We start from the raw sequence: 27,698 nt of genomic DNA, 5'->3' as shown, positions 1-27,698 counted from the left end.
TGGCAACTCCAGGCAGGGCTGGGAGAGACTCCTGCCTAAGCCCTGGTGGGGATCCCCTGCCAGTCAGTGATACTGAGCTAGGTAGACCAATGGTCTGACTCAGTATAAGGCAGCTTCCTGTGTTCCAGGAGCAGAGCAAATGCTTTGCATGCAGAAGGACTTAGGTTCAGTCCCCAGCAGCATCTCCAGGTGTGGCTGGGATAGAGCCCTGCCTGAAGCTCTGGAATGTTGCTGCTGGTTGAAGTTTCCAGAGCCAGAAGGACCAAGGATCTCATTGTTGTAAGGCAGCCAAGAGGTCCTCCTGGTCCCCTCCCCACACCTCAGTGAAGATATACTTGCCAGGAGAGTTGCAGGGTTGTGTGTGTATGTGTGGGGACTATGCTCTCAGCTTCATCTTCTTCTCAACCATATGAGGGTGATATTAATCCTGACCTGCCTTACAGCATCATTGGAAGGATTACCCAGATAGACATGGAGCATTTTGCATGCTCAAATGTGCTACAGATATTCTCAACTGTTGTTCAGTGTAGAGAATACTAATTTTTTTTTAAAAATCTTACAATTAAATCTTAGGCAGGCTTTCCTAGAAGTAGGTTCTATGGAATCCAACAGCTCTCACATTCTAGTAAGTGTGCTAAGAATTTGAGCCCAGGCTTAAGTGCTATGGTTTTGGGTGGTTGTGTGTGTGTGTTTTGCAGGATGTTTTATGATCATATTGTTACATAAATCAATATATGTTTAGTGAGAAGCATGCCCCTTGCTGTTCATGGGGCTTGTTCATTAGTAAATGTGTTTTGAATTACAGCCTAAACGTGATTTCTGGATTGCAGAGAAATCTCTGTGTGTATTATATCAAACGTTTTTTGGCATGGCATGCTACAAGACCTTATGGAGCTGGTTCGTTTACTTGCCTCATCACTGAGATTCTTAAGCCAGACTTATAAAATAGTCACTCATCTGCAGGGAGTAGGTTTACCTACTTCCCTTTGCTCATTGTTTGATGCTATGGATTTACAGGTGGGAAGGATTTTCTTTTTTCCTGCCACATCAGATTAGTTAGTGATTCTGGGGCTGTTCTTTACCTTCTCCAGGATCATGCACCTTGCCTCAGTTTCTTGAACTGCATTGAGCTGGGACTCTGCTCCAGAGCTTGTTTGAACTTCAGGGCTGGAGGCTGTCAAATAACCAGAGCATGTGCAGAGTGCCTATGGCCAAGTAACAGCAGCTAGGCTCCCCAGATTTGGTTTGGGAAGCATGGGTCTCCAGGATGCAGCACACATTTTACATGCAAGCTCAAACCCACCCCCATCAGCCTCTCTCTTTCTAGAAATGAACTGCTGCTAGGATTTCTCTGCTCTGTACAGTTGCCTGCCTTGCTCTCCTTCCTTTAGATGCATTAGAATCTGGATTGTGTCAATCAATCCAGGAGAGATTAATTGTGTGTGTGTGTGTGTGTGTGTGTGTGTGTGTGTGTGTCCATCTGGGACAGCCTTCCCCAAGCTGGTGCCCTCCAGATGTTTTAGATTGCAGCACCTATCAACCACAGCACAGCATGACTACTTAGGGCTGGTGAGAGCTGGAGTCCAAAGCATCAGCTTGGGGACAGGCAGAGCTAGGAAATCCTTGCACCCCTCTTGCTGTACAGCTCTGTGGAGAGCTTTGCAGATTGGAGGCAGTGGGCCTCAAGTTGACTGGATGTGTCCCCCACCCTCCACAGCAAGAAAGCCAGCTTGGAGCGGGCTGATGGGTTTTATTTAGTCCTGGTCTCAGCTGGCCATGAGATTGGCAGCATCTTCACTCACAGGAAAGGGCCAGTGATGGCAGCCCCCTCCGCTGCTCTAGAAATATGTCTCTCACTGAGTGACCCCTTTTGCCTTTCTAGTCCACTGCTTAACACTTTGCTCTCTGCGACACGCTCTTGAGATGGCCCCATTTGGCATCTCATTCAGGCACAAGAAGGCAGAAATTGTGAAGTTGCGGAACGGGCATCTCTAGTGTACAGCTGTCAATGGAACCTCTACCCCCAGATGGCGGTGGAGACAGTGCTGGTTGGGCCCCAGGCAGATCTGTCATCACAGGGTCTTTCCATCTGTGGGATGGAGCTGCAAGTGAGAAATGGAACCGAGGGTAGGGCATGGAGCAGCTTCTGTGGCAGAGTGGGGGACTGGGGTGCCTGGGAATGTGTGCATGGAATGAAACAAAGCCATCATGCTAAATGTGGAGTGTTTAAGCAAGTGGGCTGTTGCTTCTGCGTTCCCAGTAAAGTGACAAGTTCCAGTGGGTGGGGTTGTATTTTAAGGAGCTGAATTTGGACATTCAGAGTAAGAATCACCTTCACTGGAATATGCTAAAAGGTTTGGTGGTGGCCACGAAATCGTTGCCAGTGATTGGCTGAGATGCCGGAGTATCACAGAAGAGCACAAAGCAGGCTGCCACTGGACTGAGCTGCTCTGATGATGGAGAAGGGGCAGGGCATGCTAGAGTGGAAAAATAGAAAGAAGTCTGCCTAAGAAACTGAGCATTCTAAGAAGGAAGCTTTGAAGACTTATCCAGTGGAACAAGGTTCACTCAGCCAGGAGGTGGAGAGGTGAAGATAAAAGGGCCTATTCACATTCAACCAATGGCCAACTCTTTGGCTGCAGGCTTTCAGCAGAACTCCTAACCTCATATCTGATGAATGTCTGAAGCTGCTTATGCTGCCGTCTATTCTAGCTGGCAGTGGTTTTCCAGGGTCTTAAGGAGAGGGAAGCCTTTTGTAGTTCTCCACTTCAGACCACATCAGGGATTGAACTCAGAAATATCTGCATGCAGAGCAAGAGATAGACCACTGGAAGGGACCAGGGCTTTATTTTGTGAATTCTGAGAACAGGAGATATCTGGACAGGATAAGAAACAGTCTCCAAACTCCTACTGCAGCTGTGCCCAACCTGGTGCCCTCCAGATCAGCTTCCATCAGCCCCCAGCCAGCATGGCCATTCATCTGTGGCTGCCCCTCCCTTGCAGATCAACTCAGGAAATCCAGTTGTAATTCGGCGAGAGTGCTTAGCTTCTGTTTCATCCAGAGTCTGTAATTCCTCCCGATGCGACAGCTGTCACGGCGCAAGGGAGAGCACGAGGAACATGTCACATTTGATAAGGACACTCTAGCCAGCTAATTTCTGCCCAGGAGGACAGGGAGAAATTGCTCTGAAATCCAGTGCAATCCTGCAATGCTCTTTTCCATGCATCTCCTCCCAAGTCCCTTTGCCTGTGTTTTGCATGACAGAATTACATCGCATGGCATAGTTAGAGAAGTTGTGATTAAAACAGCTCCCTCCTCCCCTCCTGCCCCTTGGAAGACTCCCGTTTTCTTGCTTCATCAAGGGAGCTGTGCATTTTGAAGCAAACTGACCCAATTTGCAACTCCCAGATAAATACATAGATTAGAACGTACTTATACTTTGGATTTTGCACTTGTGAATTTTGCAGTGGAGTTCTCTGCTCAAAAAACATGTCATGATTAATAAAAAAAATAGTTTCGAATAAAATACATTTAGAAATGCATTCATTGAGATAAAATACTTTTTTAAAAATCACAAATTAATGTGGGAGCACAAATTAATGTGCACCTGCAAAATGAACAGAGACCAGAAATAGACTGATCTGTCTGTTCTTAACCCCTTTTGTAAAAGAAGCCCCTTGTGCAGAGATGTTTGTAAGGCTGTGGTTGGATATACACTTGGGGAACCTTTTTCAGACAGGGGGTCACATGCCGGGGTAGGCAGGGCCAGAGGAAGTAGTGGGTGGGGCAATGGATAGGCAGCTCCCACTTTTGTAGTCAGCTGCATTCCAGTCACACACAAAAAGTCAGAGGCTTCCACCCCAAGCCATCTTTCCATCTTTCCAGTTTCCAAGCAAGCAAAGAGATTTTCCAGCTGCAGAACTGCACTTGCAGGGGTAGGCCTGGGGAGCGATATAGCCTCAGAAGGGGAACCATGGCTTGGGAAGAGTCCTGTTGGCCAGATAGAGAGACTTGGAGGACCTATGGGTCACTTCCACCTGGGTTGGGAAATCTCAGGCTGGTTCCCCAACCAGGGTGGGAGTGACCCATAGGTCTCTTCGGGGGGTGGGGGTGGAGTCTTTGGACTATTAGAGGGTTGAGTGACATAAGAGAACTTTGTGACTGCTGTGCAGGAACCTGTCCTTTTCTTAATTTTGGTTGTCAACAGAGATAGAAGCCATGTTAAGTTAGAGTAGGTCCATTGAAATTAGTGAATGCTAATTTCATGCTATGAGTTCATAGAATCATAGAGTTGTAAGGGACCCCAAGGGTCATGTAGTCCAACCCCATTCACTGCAGGAATCACAGCTAAAGAAACCCTGACAGATGGCCATCCAACCTCCGTTTACAAACCACCTTCTGAGTTAGGTCCATTGATTTCAATAGATCTGCCCTGAGTAAAACTTAGTTATTATCCAATGTTGGGGCAAGCCTGTTTATCATAGTGAAGGACAATGAGTCAATGCTGCAACTAGGGCAGGTATCCCGCTTTCTCATAGACCTCTGTGGTCCCTTTTCACTTTCAGGGAGATTGTGAGAGAGTCCTGCTAGGAACATGGGGAGCTGCCTTACACTAATTTGGGCTGTCGGACAATCTAGATTCTAGCTCATGTTCAAGCAAGCCACAGTTTGCCTAGACAAACTTTGTCTTTGTGTTATGTGCTAACCAGGCCATTTTGTGATTTAAGACGGTTTAATACCTGCCAATAATAACATGCAGAGCCTACTGCAAAGAATGTTATAGGTTTAACTCTTTTTTTACCCCGAAATGGAAACACAGCTTTGGCATGGTTTTCCAGTGTGGTTGCCTGGAGACCAATCTTTTTCATCCACAGGGGACTTGGTTCCTTTTCTGGAGGTTTGCATTATGCTCATCACACCATCCAATTAAGCTGCACCCCATGAGGCATCAGGGATCTGAAGCAGCCGGAAAGACTGGGTTTGAGGGCTATTGCCAATGTGGGTCAGCATTGCTGGATGAGACCAGCAGGCCATTGGTCTGGCTTGGCAGGATGCAGCTCCTTCTATCATTAGAGAAGCCTTTCTTGGAAGTGCTGTCCACTGCCCAGGAGAGTCAGCATCTCTTGACTGTAGCAAGTATCTGGGTCTCCTGTCAGCTCCTATCTCAGAAGCAGATCTTGCAGAGCAAAGCAGTCTGTTCTCTTGAGGTTTGCAGGATTTGACTAATAAAAGTCAAGATTGAGAAGATAAGAAAAGGAGAGGCAAGGAGAGATTAGTGATTAGACAAGGAGCAGAGAGAGAGACATAAAAATACTCATTGTCTTAAGAGCCCAAGGACTGCCTTAGTAGATCAGACCAATGGTCCAGTTTAGGCTGGGGACATTCCAGCTGTGGCCCACAAGAAGAGTGTGAGGGCAACAGTCATCAGGCCTCAAGGATTGGTATTTGCTGTTGTTGTTTTCAGTCTGCACATGTTATGTAATTGATTATGTCCTCCCCCCATCCCAATTTGCAGAGTGATTCCTTTGCATTGAAATGAATGGGGTATAATGATATAATGGCAATGTAATTTACTTTAAGTGATGTGATGAATTACATAATTTTGCTACAGTGGACAATAACAGCATGAGAAGAGCCTGTTGGATTAGGCCAATGGCCTTTCTAGTCCACCCTCCTATTCTCATGTGGAAGGCCTGCAAGCAAGACCTGAGCACATAAGCACTTTCCTCTCCTGTGGATCCCAGCAACTGAGATTCAGAAGCATTTCTGCATCCAGCTGTAGACACAGAGTGTAGCCATTGTGGCTAGCAGGCACTGATAGCCTTCTTCAACTTGAATCTGCCCAGTCCTCTTTTAAAGCCACCCGAGTTGGTAGCCATCATAATGAAACAAACAATGTCATTTTTGGCAGAAGACGAAGTGCAGCAGAAAGGACACAGTGCTTTGTGTGATGAATGCAGAACGAAACAGAGAACAAGGTTTCCTTACATCCCTAGAGGCAAGGTGTGGGTTTACTTCCAAGGAGAAATAGATGGTTGGAGGGGCAGAAGTTGAAAGGCAGGCAGGGAGGGCTCACAATTGAATGCAACAGTCAGGAAACAGCAGCTGCTGCTGAATGGGTAATAGGATGCTTAAGAGGGATGAGCTGGGTTGGTTGCAAGGGTCTGGTGCTTCCTGATTGGCTTGCAGAGTCAGCTGAATATATTCAAGCAGGATGTCAGTTGACTTTCTTAAGGCTGGAACTGCAGTCTAGGGGGCTCCCTTCCCACCTAAGACCTGGCCACATCCACACCTCACATTTAAAACCCTATGATACCGCATTAAACCATCATGGCTCCCCACAGGGAGTTTGTTAAGGGTGCTGAGAGCTGTCAGTAGATCCCCTCTATTTCCCCTCAAAGAGCTACAACCTCCAAAGTTCCTTGTGCAAAGGGATTTATTACTAAACCACTCTGAGAACTGTAGCTCTGAGAGGGGAGCGGGGGTCTCCTAATACAGTAACTCTCAGCATCTGGAACAAACTACAGATCCCAGGATTCTTTGAGGGAAGCCATCCCTGTTCACAGTGGCATCATGGTGATACTGCAGCCCCAAGGAACACAGGAAGCTGCCTTATACTGAATCAGGCCACTGGCCCATCTAACTCCATATTTGTCCAATCCTATTTTAACACTATTGAAATACAACTTCCCTCAGCCCCAGCCAGAAGAATGCACCTGGAGAGCACCAGTGCAGTGAAGGCCCTTCTACATCCCCTCCGCATAGCAAAACGGGGGCCCATCTGTGAAAATAGCACAGCAGCAAGCTTAAAAAAATGAAGAGAAGGAACTCCATATAAATAGCCAGTGAAATTAATTGCTATGGGATGCTGGGAGTGGCCATTGCCTCAACTGCCTTTAAAAACAAATTAGAGAAATGCGCTCGGATTGGGCCTCTTCATGACTGCCAGACGTGACAGCTAGTGGAGCGGTACTCCCCCCACCCACCCCAGTCTGGAGACAGACTGCAGCAACTGCGGATCACATGGGACTCCCCCTGCCACCACCGCCCCTCACACAAAATACAGCAGATAAGAAACACATGAAGAGGGGATCTGTGGCAGAGAGAAAGGAAGAGAACAGGAAACACAATCCTAATAGGGCATGGATTTTGCCATTGTATGTAGTCATTGATTTACAGTGGCTTTCACCAAGCTGCTGCTCTCCAGATAAACATCTGGAGGGCACCAGGTTGGTGAAGGCTGTTCGTGGAGGAAAAGGCTACCAATGGCTACTAGCCATGATAGCTCTGCTCTGCTTCCATGGTTGGAGGCAGTAATGCTTCTGAATACCAGTTGCTGGAAGCCACAGGAGGGCAGAGGGCTCTTGTGCGTGGGTCTTGCCTTTGGGTTTCCCACAGGCGTCTGGTTGGCCACTGGGAGCCCAGCTTAGTGGCCTAGGTGTGTCATTGGCCTGATTCAACATCAGGGCTCCTCTTACATTCTTAACCAAGTTCTGCTTTTTGTTTTTCCCTGCTTTACAATGCCAGCTCCCAGACTAAGCTAAGGAGAGTATGCTACGTTAACATTTCTCAAACTTCCAGTAACCGGGGTACACACTTCTTTGTTCTGTGCTGAAATCGGGGTTGTGCTTTGCTTCTCAAAGTTACAAAGCCAGAGTTGCCTGTGATTGTCACAGGTGCAAAACTGGTCATGTGGCAAGGAGAGGAGGAAGGAAGGTCGACCCAGTGTAAGCGGATCCTAAAAACCTCTTGGCATGGTTCTACTGCTAATGTCCACTCCTCCATTGGGTATCCCAGGGCCATTTGCCTCCTGCTGCAGCCTCGATCCAGGTCAGCCCTTCTGCATCTCCAAATAAGGCTCCCACTGATGTGCTGGGAGGTGTGCTGGGAGGTTTCTTTCCAGTGCAAATAGCAATTCTGTGTTTGTCTCTCTGTGTATGTGTCTGCTCCAGATCAAGGCAACAGCAGGGAACAGAAAATGTTTAACCCCCTTCTGCTACTCCTAAGAACACAAACAGAGCCTGCTGGATAAGTCCAGTGGTCCATCTTGTCCACCCTCCTGTTCTCATAGTGGTCAACCAAATGCCCCAATCGGAAGCCCCAAAATAGGACCTGATCACCTGCCCCCCACAGTTTGTACTCTACTCTGCCAGGTAGCTGATCTGGATCCAGCTCATGTACCTGTGTGTTGTTAAACCATTCTTGCAATTGTTCGTGTGGTATAAAAGTTAGAGTGTCAGACCTGGGAGACCAGGGTTCAAATCCTCACTCAGACAGGGAGCTCCCAGGGTGACCACAGGCCAGTCACTGTCTCTCAGCCTAAACATACCTCACAGGACTGTTATGAAGATAAAATGGGGGTGGCAGGGAGAAGAGTCTACATCTACCTGAGTTCATAGCAGGAAAGGTGAGCTGTAAACTAATTGCAAATTGGGGTCACAGGGAAAAGGAGGCCCTAAATCCAGGTGTTCCCTTATTAGGATGGCTGCATGTGAATTAGTAGTTATAAAGGTTCAATGTTGAGCTAGATGTGCCTTGGGGCAAAGCAAGTCACAGCAGCTCTTATACTGGTGCAAAGCAAAGGATGTTACAGTATTCCATTGGATTAGCTTAGTGGTGGAAAGACTGATGCATGAATTGGGAGGTCCATTCCATGTTCAGATTTTTGCCTCTTCCAGGAACTCTCTGGGGTGTCTTAGAATGGTCAGCCCCATATCTGTGTGCACTGTGAGACTAACAGTGCCCGCCTACCTTGCAGGGTGGTTGTAAGGGTAGTAGTATAGTAATGTGAAACACTTTTTTATAAATAATAATAATAATAATAATAATAATAATAATAATTTATTATTTATACCCCGCCCATCTGGCTGGGCTTCCCCAGCCACTCTGGGCAGCTTCCAAAAAAATATTAAAATACTGTAATACATCAAACATTAAAAGCTTCCCTAAACAGGGCTGCCTTCAGATGTCTTCTAAAAGTCTGGTAGTTGTTGTTCTCTTTGACATCTGGTGGGAGGGCATTCCACAGGGAGGGCGCCACTACCGATGTTCAATGTTTCTGTTGCCCCCAACTCTAGTCCCAGTGCTCTCCCTGATCTCACCACTCTCTCTCCCTCTCTCTCTCTCTCCCCCTCTCCCCCCTCCCCCCCCACCAGGCATGGGCAGTCCTGTAAATCACTCAAGGCTATAAGGCAGGCACAGAGTGTTCTCTGGCAGGGAATAATCCTTAATCTTAGAGCAGCTTTTAAACTCAAACTCGCATTTGGAAGACCTTTGAAAAAAAATTTTTTAATGACAGTTAAGGTAAAATAAATTCCCAAAAAGGGCCGCCTGGCTGCCAGTGATAGCGACTCTGATCCAGCGATTGGCAAAAAGCATCGCTGTTAACGACATCAGCTTGGTGAATTGTGCCAAAGATGCATTCAGGCTCCTTGGAATGGAGAGTGGCAGCGGGCCAGGAAGGGAGAAAAGGAGCCTTCCCCTGGCTCCCGGCCCAGTGGGATGTTCTGTAGGCACTTCTGGGCAAACCCCTCTCCTTCCCCCACCAACCTCCCTCAACAGTGGGCTGTACTCTGGACAGCTTTCATTGCATGCCACACGAATGCCAGTTTGCTGGGATTGTCTCCCTTGTGCAGCCTCCTGTGAAACCATTCTTCAGTCTGGGGCCTGCCATTTACCAGGCAAGCACTGGGGCTCTCAAAGAGGAGATCCCAGCCACTTTGCTCCTCCCCAGACCTCCTTGGCTTGGTTAAGAAGGGAAGAGCTCAGCCCTAAGCCTGGATTCAGATGACCTGCTAAGCCAAAGTGTGGCTTAGCTCAGTGTGGCCAGGGAGCAGAAGGGACCAGAGAGGAGCACAGCAGCTGCAGCTCCTCTCTGAAGGCACGACCTGTTTCAGGGAGCCATAGTTTGGCTTATAGTGTCATGAGAATCCATATTTTTTCTTTGAAATTGGGTGCAAGTGTCAAGCTGATGTCTGAATGCAAAACAGGATTATGAGTTCCAAATTTCATTGTGATGTCTCATTGCTTGAGGGAGGTATTAGTGTGCTCTACAACTTTCTTGGCTCCTTTCTTGGGGCTTGAGCTGGCTTCCAAACTTCAAATGGAGAATTTTGCCCAGAATTTGCAATTCTCATAGCTCTGTGTTTGAGGCAGATACTATTCTGCTAAGGTTCAAGTTTTGCAAGCAAACAGGGGGCTGGCATACTGCCAAATTAGACCAAAATCTCGCTGTGCTCATGCCTCCCCTGCCTCCAATAGCTCTTGCATACTTTGGCTAGAAATGGCCCCAGAGGTCTAGTAAAACCCCAAAGGAGGATCATTTGCTAACAACAATTAGCCCCAACGAGAGCAGACAGAGGTTGGCCAAGGGCCCCTTCTAACTGTCGGTTAGGCTGCTTTGGCATCACTGAGAGAGACAGAGAGTCTGAAGCATGAAAAGCAAAAATGGAGATTTCCCAAACACAAGGAGTGAATGTGGCGGTGAGGACATCTCTTCTTCGCATCTGTGGGAAGAAGAGGGGCAAAACTATTAAGGATGGCCTGAAAAATGAGTCCAAAGCCTGAAAATGAAAGAACATGTAAGGCCACATCATCTTAAAAAAGGAAACACATCCTGCTTCTAGTCTGCTAACCACCAGGGCATACAGGTGTCTTCCAAATACTCTTTAAGTTGTGCAGGTTCCCTTGGTGGGAAGACTCACTTCAGAATCTAGAGCAGTTGCACTTTGATAGCAACAGCCCCAAAGGGACATCCAAAGATGTTAGGATGTTAGGCAGATCAACTGAGGAGGAGGAGTAGTTATTGTCCCTTCTCTTTTCATCAAACTGATGACCAGGGAGAGAGTGGATGGCAGGTCCATCAATTAGTGCACTGCACTCTTCCCAATTACTTCATTTCCCCCTATGGTTGCTGAAATTGGTGGGGTCATGGTGGAGCCACCAAGCTCAAGGTTTAGTGCCCTTGCCTTAAGGTATACTACATCTAAGCCATGTACAGCTTTAAAGGTACTCAACAACACTTTGAACTGTGCACTGAAACAGATGGATAACCACCAAGGCAGCTGTTGCAGAATTAGTGCAACACATGTGCGATCACCAACATCCTTGCATCTGCATACTGGAACAGCTGGTGCTTTTTGAGGGTTTTCCATGGAGAATGTGTTTCAGTCATCCACCCTGGATGTAACTGTGGAAGCTTGTGTTCCTATGGTCAAGATGGATGAGTGCAGCTAGCTCAACAGCTTCAGCTGGCCAAAAAGCACTCCTGGATGGAGTTGCCAGCTGGCCATCCAGGTATAATGCCTCCTCCAGTGTGACCCAGCGTGTCTTGTAAATTTAGTGCATCTTCACAGGGAATGAAAGGAGGATTTTGAGTCTTTTGCTATGCACTTTTGACTGCAGCCGTAGTCAAGAGGTGCAGGGGTCTTAAAAACTTCCTGGTGAACATTGTAGACCATGGTTTGGATCCAGCTGAATTTGACAGCAGTGACCAGGCTTAGTTGCTGATAGGTCTTGTTGCTGCTCAGGAGGTATGGCAATTCCTTGCTGATCCCACAGAAGTCAGGAGTGTAGCTTCCTCGTGCCTGATATAGACAGACCAGGCTTCTAGATAGCTCCTTGCTTGGTCTCCCATGATAAATACATTTTGTCTCCCAGGTGATCAGGAATCAAAAGCTTTGTGAACGCTTTGTCCCAACTCCCTGGCCACAAATGACCGAACTTGGGTCTGTGTGGCCCTATGGATTACTCAAAATGGTGACAGGCTGGTCTTTACCATGGCCATTCTTAGAAGATGGCACAGAACTGTAATTCATGTGGGTCTTGCATTTTACCCTGCAATGTGTGTGGGTGAGATTGATGTAGCACTGCAGAATCTCTGCCTGCCTCTCTTGTCCTCTGCCCTCCAAGCTGATGCTGCTCCTTCCTTTCTTCTGTGAGACACCCTCACAGAAGTCATTCAGTCACTTCTAGCTTTGGGGAACGAGAAGCTTTGTCTGGCTTTTCTTTTCTCTTTTCTTTCTTTTCTGCCCTTAATTGAAATTCTGTGAAGTCTCTCTGAATTATAATCAGGTCTTTGAGGAATTGCCCTATCTTCCTGTTGCTACTATGATGTTATCAGGAAAACATCTATACCCTTTTGAAGAAATCTGTCTTCTGATGGAAGAGCAGAGGAGGAGCCGCTCTCCGGCATTACGGAGCTTAAATTCTGCTTTCAAGGTAAAAATTGTGGGGATGTCCCTTTCCACAAAGCCAAAACATGGGACTCTCCTTTTTTTCTCTGCAAAACATACAGTCCTTTCCTGAAAACATCACCCACAGAGGGGAATCCAGCAACAGCAGTTGTGCTGTGGCCCCAGACCAGGACTCCATGAAGCCAGAGTCCTCTGGCAGCTGCAACTCCAAGGATAAGCTGGATCTACTTCTTGGTCCATCCTGTGCAGGTCTGTGGGCACAGGAGCCTCACCTGAGAAGGCATCTCTGCTGCTAAATGCCAACGTCTGATCCACAGACTCCTCAGGGGACCATGAGAGGGCCCCAAGGAGAGAGCCCCACATTTGAAAAACACATTGCCCTGAAGGAGGCAACAGCAGCACAGCACGTTGAAGAACCCAGCTAAGCACCCAACACACCCTAAAGCAGCCTTCACCAACCTGGTGCCTTCCAGTTTTTTTAGGCAACAACTTCCATCATCCCCAGTCAATGCAGAACTTGCCGGATGGCTGATCCATCCCAATCAAACAGCTTCAAAAATACCTTAAAAAATCAACAACTGGATAATGCCAAAACATTCTTTCTAGTGCTGGTCAGGAAGAGTCCCTTGGAAGTTCACTAAGAGGTGGTGGCTACCCCACCATTTATTCCCAGCATCTAATCATTTTGTAGTCTGCCTCCCTAAGTGGAAGCTCAGTTCAGCTGCTATGGTTAAAAGCCTTTGACTTGACCCATCTTTCATTAATTCCTCCGAGCCTTCTTTTTAAAAGCTGCATCTGTTAACATTGCTGTATTATTTTTGATCCTCCTCCTCCTCCAAGGAACTCATGGCAGAAAACACGGTTCCCTCCTGCCATTTTTTATCACCACAATTGCCTTGTGAGGTGGGTTAGACTGACAGATGGTGATCGGCCCAGGCTCGCCTAATGAATTTTATAGCTGTATGGAGAACTGAGCTGTGCTTTCCTGATCAGAGTCCAATACTCTTAGAGGTTGATGGAGTTCATCTCCCATCAGTCTCAGCCAGCCTGGCCAACGATCATGGATGGTGGGAGGTAGAATCCAGCTCCATTTCCAGAGCAGCAGGTTCCTTTCCTCTGCTTTGGGCCACTACACCACACTATTCCCCATTGCCAACTTGGTGCTCTCAAGCCAGCACAGCCCACACCTGGAGGGCACCAGGATGACAGCACCTGAACTAAGTCAACATTTTATTGAACAACATGCCTTTTGGTATGATGAAAAATGTCTGGTCGGTGGGATAGTCCCGCCAATAGCTCTTTCCTGGAGGCTGTGCAGAGGAATCCTGGGTTCCACCACCCAGCTGGGGAGGAATCTGCAGCTTGGCTTGGGGATTATGAGATGAGGAAGCTGGATTGCAGCGGGCCAGCTTTTCTGCAGCAGAGCGCTCCCTTATTCTCACACCCCCCCTTGCTGGCTGCTGCTGAGTGAGATAATGAACATTCTAAACAAAGGCTAATTGTCTTATAACTGCGCCGGCCTCTCTTGGCTGCGGAAAAAGACCTCACAGGCTCCCCTCTGCCTGGTAAATGACTGGAATGGGGCTGCGGAAAAGGCAGCGAGGGGCATCACTGTCTCCCGGTGCTCAGTTCTCCTGCTGCTTGTGATGCAACTGTCTGGTGCTACTAGGGAGGGAGGAAGAGTTTTGTTGGTTTGTACAGTGGTACCTCAAGTTACAGACACTTCAGATTACAGAAGCTTCAGGTTACACACTCCCCTAGCCCAGAAATAGTACCTCTGGTGAAGAACTTTGCTTCAGGATGAGAACAGAAATCATGCTCCGGCAGTGCAGCGGCAGCAGGAGGCCCCATTAGCCAAAGTGGTACCTCAGGTTAAGAACAGTTTCAGGTTAAAAACAGACCTCCAGAACGAATTAAGTTCTTAACCCGAGGTACCACTGTATTTTAGAGCAGAGAGGGGGAACTAGCAGCCCCATCCCAGATGGTGTTGGGCTTCAGCTCCCATCATCCCTAACCATTATTGGCCGTGTTGACTGGGGCTCATGGGAATTGGAGTTCCAAGAGGAAGGCTCGTAGCTCAGTGGCAGAGCAACTGCCTTGCATGCAGAAGGAGGCATCTCCAGGTAGACCTGTTAAAGATTTCTCCCTGAAACCCTGGAGAACTGCTGTCAGTCTGTGTAGACAATACTGAGCTGGATGGACCAATGGTCTGATTCATCACAAAGCAGCTCCCTAACATCTGGAGTGCCAGCGGTTCTCTGCCTTTGCCTTAAAGGACTCTGACCTCATTGGCTGGCTTACATGCAGATTGGAACATATTTCTCCAAAATCTGTGGTGCAGCTTTGGTGGGAAAACATGTATAGAATTGTAGAGTTGGAAGGGATCCTGGGGTCATCTAGTTCAACCCCCTGCAATGCAGGAATCTCCATTCAGGCATATGTACCAATCTGCAATTTCTGGGGAATAAAAAAATGCATATTTTAGGGAATATGCCTAAAAAAACCTGCATATTTTAGAGGATGTGGAAAATTTTATATTGGGGGTTGTTCGTTGGAAACAAGATGGACTACATCTGTGTCTGAGCATGTGCTAAACTGACACAGAATGGAAAGAAGCTGATCTGCACTACCAAGAGCAACTGAACGTAAGTGAGTGGATATGCATAAATCTGGATTAATAAGCAAGGCTCTGGGGTGCAAGGGGCTGCGTTGTTGAAGTGACATGACTTTTGTTTCCTCACCAATCCTGAAAAATGTTGGGATCTTTTTAGACTTTTAAGTGAAATTGAGGCTTTTGAAGCCCATGGCAGTCAGATGCCTGCTTCCGTTCCCACTACCTTTTCCAGTTCTTCCTGGCGTAAACGTTTTTACAAAGGTGGATGGCAATGCAGAACATCCGCTTCTTTACTTGCCTGGGTTCTTGCGGGGTAAGCAGATGAGCAAATCCTCCTGCTTCTGATCCCCTCTTTGCTGCATCTTCCCTTTGGGGTAACTTCACAACAGGGGAAGCTCAGAGCACATTAAACGGCTTACAGCATCTTAACCAGCCGTTAAGCGATTAAAAGCCCATGTAAAACACTTTGCTTGGCAGCTTAGGCCGGGTTCATGCATGCAAAGGGATGAGGTGATAGTGGCCTGTGGCTGATAGAATGGACTGTACCACTTCAGACTGCAGGCGGGGAATCATATTTTTAAATGCACCCCAGCAGTTTTCTTTTAAATCACTACTAGTAGAAAAAGAACGATTCAGCAAGGGATAAGGTAGGATAGCATCTTTCCCCTGGTGTCTTGTCTTTTCTTTTCTTTTCTTTTCTTTTCTTTTCTTTTCTTTTCTTTTCTTTTCTTTTCTTTTCTTTTCTTTTCCTTCTCTCTCCATGCAAAAATATTGAGGTGGTGCACCCAAAACAAAGCAAAAAAACAAACAAAAACAAAACCCAAACACCAAATTTAAAACACTAAAAGTACATGAAATCCATCTGTACAACCAGTACTTGTGTTCTCTTTAAACATGAGTCTTCAAAAATTGCATTTTGCACCTGTGTTCCAAAACAATCCAGTCTGCTTTGCTCTGTTGCCCTAAATGTAGTTTACGTATTCAGAAGAACTGAGTGGTAAAAGTTTTTCCTGCTCCGAAGGCAAAATATTGAATGTCTGAATACAAGGAGGGCCCAGTAGCATCAGGGTATAGTAGGGTAGGAAATATCTATATCTCAGGGAACCTCAGCCTCTTTCTTATTTGGTTGTTATTATTATTATTATTATTATTATTATTATTATTATTATTTATTACTAGCCACCCACTGGCTTCTGGATTTTCCCCAAAGCACTGTTGCAGGTTTTCAAACTCTCCCCTGCAACCCTGAGGACTAGACACTTGTGTTTGCAGAAATGGTTGAATGCTTGTGACTGAGCAGATTTGAGGTGACCCAGTTACCTTAACCTTGGAGAGGTGAAGGAAACAAATAACAGGCATTGAGAGGCAAAGCTTGATGCTGCTTCCCTGCTGAGGGTGATGGGTCTTGCAGTCTCAATATGGGACCTTCTCAGCATTTGCCCCAGCTGTTTGTCTCCAGTTAAACATTAGGAAGAACTTTCTGACAGTGGGATTGAATACCTTTTTTAAAAAACAGAAGTTGGATGTCCATTTGTCAGGGATTCTTTAGCCGAGATTCCTGCATTGCAGGGGGTTGGACTAGATGACCCTTGTGATTCCTTCCAACTCTCTGTTTCTGTGTCTTTGATTCGATGATTCCTTACGCTCTCCAAGGAGGCAGGCCCCTGGAGCATCAGTGAGCATTTGACTCAGGTGCGCAGAAAGGCACAGCCTTTTCCAGGTCTAACTTTGGGATGCAGCAAATTCTTCTGCAGCTGCTTATGGGAATTACTCTTGCCCCGCCTTTCACACAGCAGGAGCTCCTTTTGCAAAGTGGCTTTTTAATCATTTGGAAACATTTCAGGCAACCCTTCCTCCTTTACTCCCCCTCTGCCCCCCTCCCCCGACTTGTGCTTTCGTGCTGATCATCCCAGTGGGCGCCTGGGGCGAGTTTCTCAAGTGGACGACCATGATAATTTCTTAACAGGGTGACCAAGAACAGAATATTATCTCGTTACAGTTCACGGCGTCTCCTCGTAAAAATAGAACCAGTAAAAAGCATGGCTTGTACTGCCTGTTTATGAGCTTGTACTTTGGCCGTGTCCTCCATCAGGCAGGACGTCTCTCAGAGGCGGCCATCGTCACCCTGGGAGGAAGGGGAGGGGGCAGGAGGGGCAGAGAAGTGGCAGCACAGCCCTGAAAATTGAAAAATTCTGAGAAGGGCAGATTTCAAAGGATTGCTGTCTTTCTGTTATGTTTCGGACGGTTTCGCTTTAAAATGTGATCCAAACCGAATTTCTCCCCCAGTGATGGCACAGGCTTTTCTGGCTGTTTTGGAAACGGTGACAGGTGAACTCTTTATGGCCTCCTCCCCACCTCACCTAATTACAGTGGTACCTCGGGTTAAGTACTGAATTCGTTCCGGAGGTCCGTACTTAACCTGAAACTGTTCTTAACCTGAAGCACCACTTTAGCTAATGGGGCCTCCCGCTGCCGCCACACCGCCAGAGCACGATTTCTGTTCTCATCCTGAAGCAAAGTTCTTAACCTGAAGCACTATTTCTGGGTTAGTGGAGTCTGTAACCTGAAGCGTATGTAACCCGAGGTACCACTGTACTAGCATCGTGCTTTTGAGCTTACTTGAGTGAGGCGGAAGGTTGCAGGAATATCCTTTTGCCTTCAAGGATGCAGGAATATCATTTTGCTAGGTTTAAAAAGGGGAATCAGGCCCCTTTGAACATTTGCCTTAAAATATTGAAGCCCCTCAAAGGGAAGGATTGATGTTTGACTTACTGATCAAAGGGCAGATTCTGTTTATGCTGGCTGGCCAGGAAGCTTCTTTGAGGTGCAAACATGAAAGGCAGTTGCTGAAAGCCACCCACGGGTGGCCATGACTTCCGGCCCTCATCTTCTAGTTTTGGCTCCTGAAGGTGCTTTTTCCTGTGGTTGCTTTTTCATACGTGGCATAGGTGGGGGCTGAAAGTGGATAACCATGACCTTCATTCTCCACACTCTTATTAATTTGATTGTGTGGAAAAGACTCTGGGGAGGAGGAGTCCTAGTAAGGACTGGGAAGGTGGGAACCATCAGGCACCGCCAGAGCTATGCAGATCTGTAGCAAGATAATTTTATCTGTTCAAGATAATTATTAGCTAGTTATGACTGAGCATAGTATAAAAGTCCCTGCCCTGCTTATGATGAAGTGCTAACAAAGAAATCCCCTCTCCCCCAGCCCTGCTGCTCTCTCAACCACTTATGGGTTTTGAAGGAAGTAAAGCTCATCTAATTCTGTAATTTTGCATAGAGCCAGGTTCATAGACAGGTTTTGATGAGACTAGCTCAGTTTCTCCAGTGTTTTTGCACGTGCCTGGATTAAGAACGGATGGATCTGTCAATTTCATTTTCCTTGAGTTTCTTGTTTTTTCCAGTCTTCGGTACAGTTCCTCACATAATCTTCAAACAAGCTGTCAACACTTTAGACCACATTTCTTCTAATTTTTGTATGCAGTATTGCCTAAAATGCACACTTTTTGCAATATTCTCTCTTTGCAAGATTTGGAGAAGTGTGAATTTCAGAGGGTAGCTGCATTTTAGGCCAACTTTCATTAAAAGGGGAACCAAACGGACTTTCTCTCACTTGCCCACTGAATTTTGCCAGTTTAGGAGAAACTTGCCTTGCCTTCTTGGATGTCACATTTGAGGAATTTCAGTGGAAGAGTAAAACAGTTTTTACAAGTCAAACACAATTCACCTGAAGGCTTCTGGGCAGCTCTAACATTTGGGTTGTATCTACCCTTTCAAGCAGGGGCAAAGTACCTCTGTTTTGCAGTGCCCACCCTGAGAACGCAATGGGGAGCCAGCTACTTCTGTGGGTCCACCTGTACCAAGAAGAAGTATTTTACTGCTAGAGTTCGTGAGGGCAGGTGACGCTGCACACACACACACACACACACACACACACACGAACTTAACTGGTAAGGTGAGGCAGCATCACTTGCACCAGTGCGACACAAGGGGGCGCTGTGCTGCAGACTTTGATGAAACAATTAATGACTGCTTTCTTTGACTTTTTGAATTTAAAGAATTCACAGAACCGCTGCCGTATTGAAAGCAGTTAACTTTCCCAATTGCTTTTGCACCTTCAGCTTTTGTTTTGTTCCTTTTGTTATGAGTTTGCTCCTGCCTCCTGCTTCAGAGCCAGCTAGAAGCTTCTTGCATGTCTGTCCTCGCCAACTTGGTGCTTTCCAGATGCTTTGGACCACAACTTCCATCTGCCCCAGCCACCATGAGAACTGTAGTCCAAAACATATGGAAAGCACCAGAATTGGGAAAGTGTGATGCATCTCCTCTTGCCAATTCTGACCATGATCTGGACAGAAATCTCATGGTGAAAGCCATTCAGGTATGGATGTAATTACCTGTTAGGACTCTTTTGAAGCAGGCATGTGGAGAAGGGTCAGACTGCATGCAGAAGGTCTCAGGTTCCATCACCTGGGAGGGCCAAGAAAGACCCTCTTCTGATGTCCTGCAGAGCCTATCGCGATCAGTGCAGAGTTGCAGACAATGCTGAGCAATACAAGGGAAATTCCTCTGCAGTAAAACAAAGTACCATCTTAATATCTGCTTTGGGAAAGGGCTGTAGGGGACATGCTTTGCATGTAGATGACCCCTGGGTTCAGTGTTGACTACGCTGAGCTAGATCAGGGTGGTGGACCATGTCTCATGGAGAGTTCACTCTTGGCTAACTGTTTGTCAGTGGGGGTGTGGTCACCTCCTTCTCTCTCTCTCTCTGTCTCCTGCTCACACAGCTCTCTCTTCAGCTGTGGGGTAGGAGATAGCCAGGAGAGGAGGCCCCTCTTCCTCTCCTCCGCAGGGGAAAGCACGCAGTTGAGCGCTCCAGTGATTCTCAAGCGACAGTAGTGATTGCTGAGCACGCTTAGGAGAAAGCAGAGCGCTTGGCCGCCTACTTCCACCTCAGCACCCCCATCTGCTCGGATGTTTCCTGAGCACCAACGACAATAACCAAGCACTCAGGGAAGACTGGAGCGCAGCAGCTCAGCTGCTCCTTGGAGTTCGCCGCTGCCACCAATGACTTCCACTCCGATGGTCTCGGGGAAGGCGAGGGGAGGGGATTCCACCCCCCACACTTCAGCAGCCACTGGCTACTGCACAGATGGTGCTTTTCAATGATTTTATTATTCTAGCACTGAAAGGAAATGTGGTAGGGGGCTGGCAGGCCACTGGAAATGGCTTGGGGGGGGCATAAGAGATCCCCCAGCCTTGAGTGAGATGGTGAGTGGCCTGACTGTATGAAGCACCTTCTCGTGTCCCTTCTGCTTCATTGTCTTACTTGGTGACTGCACAGCCAGTGTGTGGACTCATCCTATTGGCAAGTGGGGTGCCTGAGAGGCAGCCTATAAATGCTGTCTGTGGCATTATAATCTGTGCTGGACCATTCACATAAACCAGCCTTTGAAGCTGAAGTTACCAATGGCATGCGATCACCAGCCCTTAGTGGCTGGCAGCTGCATGTGTGAATGGATTTCCATTTTTTAAGACAAAGCATGGGCATTCTCTGGACGGGAGACTTGGCCCACAGAGGTATATCAACCACTGGATTTATCATCCCTTGATGACTCATGGCTGAATGTGTGAATGGAGTGCAACTCCACTGCAATGCCTCAAGGCAATGTGAGGAGAAAGGAAATTTTCAGCTGTGGTAATATAGGAAGGCATTGATTTCCATTCCATCCATCTACGTCATAGGCAGTGCTGTTTCTGTTCTGCTGCAATTTGGCTTCATCTTGCTGTCTTCTATGGCAGAATTTGCATAATTACATTATCCATATGTTATTCCACGGCATTTCAAGTCAAAGGCCATTCATTTCATAGCAAAGGAAAAGCAGTACAAATGGAGGGGAAACACCATCAATCAGAAGGTGGTGGATTTCTTTGGAGGTTTTAAAGCAGAGGTTGGATGGCCATCTGCCATGGATGCTTTAACTGAGATTCCTGCATTGCAGGGGGTTGGACTAGATGACCCTTGGGTCCCTTCCAACTCTACAATTCTGTTATTTTAATTATGCTTCATTTGCCAACACAAAGCAGCAACAGCAGCATATACTGATCATACTTGCTGGATTAATTTCCATTCTGGACATGGGACAAATAAGTGGCCATCCCCAATTTTCACTCTTGTTTCACTTGCATTGGAATTATTTGGCATCCCTAATTGTTCATAGTAGCATTTATCATTTTGATGACTTTTCACACTTGCAAGGCATCACTCATTGAAGGGTGGAGCATCCAACGGGGAGGCAGTCTTAGTTTTTGCCCAGGACTGACTTTTCCCCATGAAATGGTGACTCTGAAGGGGCTGCATGACTCTTAACTGTGAAATGGCTGCAATGCAGACCTGGCGAAAGCACCACGCCTTTATTCCACAGCTGGGACAAGGGCCTGCTATGAGCTGCCCAGCAGAAAGGTGGGATAAAATTTAATAAGAATAGTAATGTCCTTTCATGGGATGCCTGCCAAATAATAATAATAATAATTTTTGTTATTTATACCCCGCCCTCCCCACCCAAGACCGGGCCCAGGGCGGCTAACAACCAATAATAAAAACAAGTTGATTAAAATACAACTTAAAAACAAGATTAAAATACAACATTAAACCATTAAGATGCAGCCTCTTCACAGGAGTAGAAAGGAAAAAATAAAGAGGGGGAGGGAATCTAATTGATTCAAAGCCAAAGGCCAGGTGGAACAACTCTGTCTTACAGGCCCTGCAGAAGGAAATCAGATCACACAGGGCCCTGGTCTCATTAGACACAGTGTTCCACCAGGCCAGAGCCAGTGTTGAAAAGGCCCTGGCTCTGGTTGAGGCTAATCTAACTTCCTTAGGGCCCAGGACCTCTAGGGTGTTGCTATTTATGGACCTTAAGGTCCTCTGTGGGGCATACCAGGAGAGGAACAGCTGTCCCATACAGGAATTGAACCTACAACCTTGGTGTTACTAGCATCACGCTCTAACCATCTGAGCTAGCCGGGCTGTAGGCATGCATGGTTAAGGGTTAAGCTGCCACTATTTTATTTTAGCAAATGCCTACCATTATGACCTACCAAAAGATCACAAAAGTGTGAGCAAGCTTTTGAGTCCACCAGGGGTCTTTCTCAGGCTGGATGTTGAGCAAAATGTGTAGGTGAGAGCCAGCAAGAAGCTGGCTTAGTACACTCCTGCCATCATATCTGCCCTGTTCAAACTCTGATTTCTGTTTCTTAAAAGCGACTGGGAGGGGATGCGTGTTGTTGTCACAAAGAGGGTCTGCACTTCAGAACTTATCCGCTCCGCCACTGCTTCTGAAGGCTGGGAGCGGCCTTTCATAGGATGTCCCCACCTGACCCGCCGCTTTGCTGTGCAGCTCACAGCTGTTGGGGGTGCAAGGGAGGGTGTGTGTGATGGAGAAAGCTTCCCCTGCGGAGGGCAGCCGAGTCTTTAATGGAGGCTTTAAAAATATCAACAGGAAGTTAGTCCCTGGCACCCTCCCTCCTGCTCTTTCTTGTCAGCCGGCTCTCCATTATCGCAACAAAACAGTCGCCTTTTTTCTGAAAGCTGCGCTGGGCTGGGATCTCTCTCTGCCTCTCAGTAGTTGTTTGCCTCTGGCTTTGAGAGCTGATGGGGGATTAATAGGAGGGGGATGCTGTGGGGAGCAAGGCGGAGGGGTGCTTGCCTTCAGCCCTTGGCGGGTTCATGCAGAGAGGGCTTACGTGCCTGTCTCGGAGCGACTGCACCATTTGGCGGCCTGCCGTGTGTGTGTGTGTGTGTGTGTGTGTGTGTGTGTGTGTGTGTGTGTGTTGGGCAAATGGGAAGGGAGATTGAGAGCTTTGCATCAAGGTAATTGAGCTTCCGTGCCGGGAGAACTGGGATTCTGTAGAACTCCGAAACCGCTGTTCAGCTTGGCATGATGTCTCTTATTTTGCATAATGTCCGGTTTCTGCCATTTCAATATAATAATGATTACTCTTTATTATTCTGCTCTTCTGCTTAATGTACCCGGAGTGACACACAGCCATATAACCAACAATGTTTCGCTTCCTAGATTTGAGCATGACTTTGTTGTGAGACTCTCGTAAGCCGCTTTGTGAACCTCTCAGGGCCTTAAAGCAGGACCTGAGTATACTGAATGGATAACTGGTGTCGGTAAAATACTGTCACAGATCCAGGGTAACAGAGTTTGGGGGTGCACCCATAACTGCCAGAGTTAGGGAATGTTGGAAATTAATACATGGTAGAATTTAGACAATATGTGGGGTATTGAATGGAAGATTCCAGGGCTGGTCTGAGACAGAAGTTGAAGAATGACAAGTCATTAATGGAAGCAAGTCATTAACCCATCAATGAAAACCATCAACCGGGTAGGAGGCTCCACTGGGTGAAGGCAGGAGGAGGTGATGGGGGCTGTGCCTATAGGGAGAAGGTGTCATTTTACACAAGGCTTCAGTTTTTTCTGGCCAGGGTCTTTGGGAAGGAGAAGGGTGGAGCCACAACTCAAGGCAGAGGCCATGCAGGGCAGAACCATCTTGGCAGGTTGGGACAGAGGCACTGTGAAGTTGTGCAGGATGCCTTGGACTCCAATGTTGCACTGCTCTGGGGAACAAGCCCCTCTTGAGATGTAATGCTCTGAACTCTCTCCAGTGCAGACCCAGGTGTAAGTATGTGTACAAGACACCATATTTCTTAAAGACACTACTCTCCACTGTGCCTTGATTTCCCATAGAAAACAGAACCCTATTTGAGCATCTGGAACCCTTGGGATCTCGTGCAGCTATTTGGTGGAGATTGGGGTGGGATGCAGCAATAATTATCCGGTTTTGGGGGACAGGCCAGGGCCCCATCAGGCCACCAGAAATCTCAGCTGACCTTTCTCTCTTCCACCTGAAAGATTAGCTGGCAAAGAATCACAGAATTGTAGAGTTGGAAGGGTACCAAAGGGCCATCTAGTCCAACCTTTGCAATGCAGGAATCACAGTATCACCCCCACTCATTTTTCCTGCTTTTTAAAAGGATTCTGAGATCTTTAGGGAGCTGAATTTTGTATTAGGGCCACGTTCTGTCCACAGAATCCTGGCCCATGCACAGCCCTAATTGTAGTGGCAAGGGATCCTCAGAGCCCGTGTTGCAGCCAAGATGCTTACGAACCTCCAGCCACGAAGCCTTCCTCCTTGAGCCAGTGTGGTGTAGTGGTTAAGAGCGGTAGTCTCGTAATCTGGGGAACCGGGTTCGCGTCTCCGCTCCTCCACATGCAGCTGCTGGGTGACCTTGGGTTAGTCACACTTCTCTGAAGTCTCTCAGCCCCACTCACCTCACAGAGTGTTTGTTGTGGGGGAGGAAGGGAAAGGAGAATGTTAACCGCTTTGAGACTCCTTAAAGGGAGTGAAAGGCGGGATATCAAATCCAAACTCTTCTTCTTCTTCTTCTTGGTGATGCCTGTGTTGCTTCACTCAAGGCATCTTCCTCCTGCACCTTTTCCTGTGCAGTGTGCTGCTGTCTATCAGTATTCTAAGCCTTGCATTGCATCCCTCCCTGGGCAGGTATAAGGGGATTGTTCCTTGTGATCCAGGCTGTGTCAGATGCCTTTTGCCTCATGCAGTCCCCAGAGTTCCGTTGCTCCAGACATCAAAGGCAAAGGGGATCAAGGAATGTCATGGCTGCAATTGCAGGCATAGGTGACATTTCGGCATCCGAACAGATTGTGCCTTGCGCCCATCCTGGGGGAGTGGCCTGTTGATCCCCTGGGTCCCCTGAAGGAATAGGCACAAATGGGACTCAAGAAGAGACTGCATGAACCCTGGCTTTAGCCTTCGTTGCAGACAAAACAACAAACATTACAATCACTATAATATCAAGTGCAGTAGCGTATAAATGAAGCAAATAGCAACAAATTAATCAAAATAATACAATTCAATAATTGGAGTCCCTGGGGTGATACAGTATCTGAAGTTGTCTCAAAATACAGTGTACAGTAACTGGACAATTCAGATACTTCAGCACCACCTAGCCTGGACAGCTGCCCAACCTCTGGAGAGCATCATGTCAGCCACCACTGGTGTAGGTTTTAATCTCAGCTGGTTAGGAGGAAGCAAATAATGGCAAGGGAGTAAAGGGGAGGCACTGGATCCCACACCCCTGTGGCTTTCTCTGGATCAGCCCACTGACCTACTTGCTCTCGCTTCCAGTTCTCAGGATTGTCTGGGGGATCTGTGTGTGTGCAACCAGTTGCTGCCTAATGGTCCCATGGTTGTGCTCTGATGGAATCCTGCCATTAAAATAAATAAATTCTAGAGGTAGTGCCAAGCGTTCCATGCCAGATGTTCCCAGAGCCTTGGATAAAGGCTTGCAACTCCTTCACACAGTCCTCTTATCTGACACAAGTTGAGCTTTTTGCACTGGGGTCAACAGCTCTCTTAATATCTGGCTCCTGCTGCAGCTGCACCGCTAATGGGTCTGTCGCTCAGGTGAGAGCTGCTGAGAGAGATCTGGGCATCCTTCCGGCATTCCGGGTCATTGGGAGGAAAGTGTGGAATGAGGCAGCTGCTTGTGCCTGGGGCAGGCTGACCTGCCTCTCTCTCTCTCTCTCTCTCTCTCTCTCTCTGCCTTGACTGTCTTCTGCAGCTACAGAAGGACTGTCAAATCCTCCTCCCTCTGGTTGGCAAAGGGACCCTGGGATTCTGCAGAGGGGAAACCAGAAGACCTGAATTCTGTGCTCGAAACAAGTGACGTAAATTCGCATCTCATGATTTACATCATTGCATAATTTGTGGGGAGTGTGTGAGGAGGAATTGCACAATTCAGAATGTAGTGTTCAGTGTTGTGTGTGTTGCAGTGAAGAAGGATTTTAAAAGCCTATTTGGGATGAAGGAACATGCAGAGACAGAGAACCATGTGAGAAGGAGCTATGAGGAGTGGGCTGAGCTAGTGTGGCATAATGGTTAGAGAATTGGGCTAGGATTTTGGAGGCCAGAGTTAAAATCCCTAGTCAGCCATGAAACTCACTGGGTGTCTTGGCCCAGTCACCATCTCTCAACCTAACCTACCTCACAGGGTTGTTGTGAGGGCAAAATGAAGAATGGGAGGGAGGAGAAACATGTATGCCAACTTGAGCAGCTCCAGAGAGGACCCTCCTGAGAAGATGGGGGCAGTGGGGGAGACGACATGAATGTGTTGCACCAGTGGAACACTTGCCCATGCCACTGTGGATGCAACCCGTTCAAGGAGGTGCACAGAACCCCAGTTTGGTACTATGCTGCATGATACAGATTAGGCCTTGTGCTGGTTTCCAAATAATTCTCCCTGGGATGTCTTTTTGGGGTGCATGGGTGGGTACTGTTTTCTGCAACTGCACCCGTGGAGGCAAAGAGCAGCTGGGAGGCAAAAAACCCACAGAGGGGCCCACTCTGGATCAGCAGCCCAGCCCAGGACCAGGACTCTGTGTTGCTGCTTTCCCTTCAAAATAAAGTGGCTTGGTTTGTTTATTTATGAAATTTCTATTCTGACCTGCCTCCCAAAGGAGTCCAGGGCAGTAAACACAGAAGTGATAAAATGAAACAATTATCACATTTTAAACAATTAAAGGCATTTTGAAACATATAAAAACCAGCTTGTTAAGCATGCTGTTTGAAAAAGATACAGAACCTCCCTGCTTTGAGTCAGCAAGGGGGCTGCATCACCTGCCTTCGGACTGTGTCCTGGGACTCACTTGGATACCTTCCTTTCACCATGGGGTTAGCTGACCCTCTTGGCTGCCCTTTGTCACACAGTTCCTCTACAGCAAAGGTAGCCTGCATGTTGCTGGTCTACAACTCCCATTATTTCTGGACCACTGCCCATGCTGACTGCAGGGGCTTATGTGAGCTGGTCATCCATCAACATGGGGAAAGCCACAGGCTCCCCTAATGCTGCCCTATGGGATCCATCTGCTATCATGCTTTGGATATCCACCCCCCCAACCTGGCCAAAGCAGCCCAAAAGCATGTTGAAGGTGGACCCTGGACCATAGGAGCTAACTCCTAGAGGCTGAGATCCTTCCCCACCCCAATAAAATATTTGAGGGGGCCAGGGGCCCCCTCAAAGTTGATGGGCATTGCCATTCAAATGGTGTAATTGCACAGCGTCGTCTGATTGATTATGTGGAATGGGGCTTATCTGAGCTCCCAGTTATTTTATTCTAGTTGCCACCCCCCCCCCCGGCCTTGACAAAATGTGGTGGGTTGGGGCAGAGCCTGGGCAGAATCTGGAATGAATGGGCTTTTCTTCCAGTTCTTCCATTTGCAAGGCTGAGGCATCCCAGATTTGTAGAATCCCATTAAAAGGCAGCAAATTCTCCATCACTGGCTGTGCTGTTGTTGTTTTTTGCCAAGCCCCGGAGCATCTTTGCTCCAACTCTGCTTACCTGACGAAACATGGCTTTGTTGATTGGATCCATAGCACGCTAGCTGGTGGGCATCTCCGCCTCCCAGCCTACTGAAGATACTGTACTTAGCAGCGAATGCTTTCCTCCGCCTCAGGGAAGTTGTCAGGCTCTTCCCTGCAGCTAACCAACGTCAGGTAGGCCACTGCGTCTTCTTCCTTGACCTCTTTCTCCCCCCTCCACTGTGCAACTCCTTCTCTCACTGGGCCAGAGCAGGGATCAGAGCAGGCAGAAACGATCCTGAGCCATCAGGAGGAATGACTGTCAGAGGCTTGCTCTGTTGGAACTAATTAAAGCAAAGAGACAAGAAGTTGGGAGAAGAGTGCCCTAGGGGAGCATTTTGCTGCCGCTTCCCCCACTTCATGCAGGCCAGCTCGACAGAGTAGAAAGATGGCAGGACATCCGTCTTCGTGGAATTGTGGGGGAGTGGGGTGAGAGAGGGG

General features: G+C 47.6%; 1 protein-coding gene across 5 annotated transcripts in view; it reads left to right on the top strand.

Moving 5' to 3' along the window:
• The window catches only part of ADGRB2 (adhesion G protein-coupled receptor B2), a 238,809-nt gene that overhangs the window by 78,459 nt on the left and 132,652 nt on the right, over positions 1 to 27,698 (top strand). The window contains exon 1 of one of the 5 annotated variants that reach the window (XM_081019593.1): positions 14,821 to 14,840. The exons of the other annotated variants lie outside the window; for them this stretch is intronic. The gene's annotated coding sequence lies outside the window, so the exon portion shown is untranslated. Of the gene's footprint in view, positions 1 to 14,820; positions 14,841 to 27,698 lie in introns of those variants that run through there. 5 annotated transcript variants of the gene reach the window in all.

Source organism: Podarcis pityusensis (assembly GCF_964106645.2).
Source record: "Podarcis pityusensis genome assembly, chromosome: 8".
In the NCBI taxonomy this organism is placed as follows: domain Eukaryota; kingdom Metazoa; phylum Chordata; class Lepidosauria; order Squamata; family Lacertidae; genus Podarcis; species Podarcis pityusensis.
Note: the sequence above shows the minus strand (reverse complement) of the source record. Positions and strands in the feature narration are given on the sequence as shown.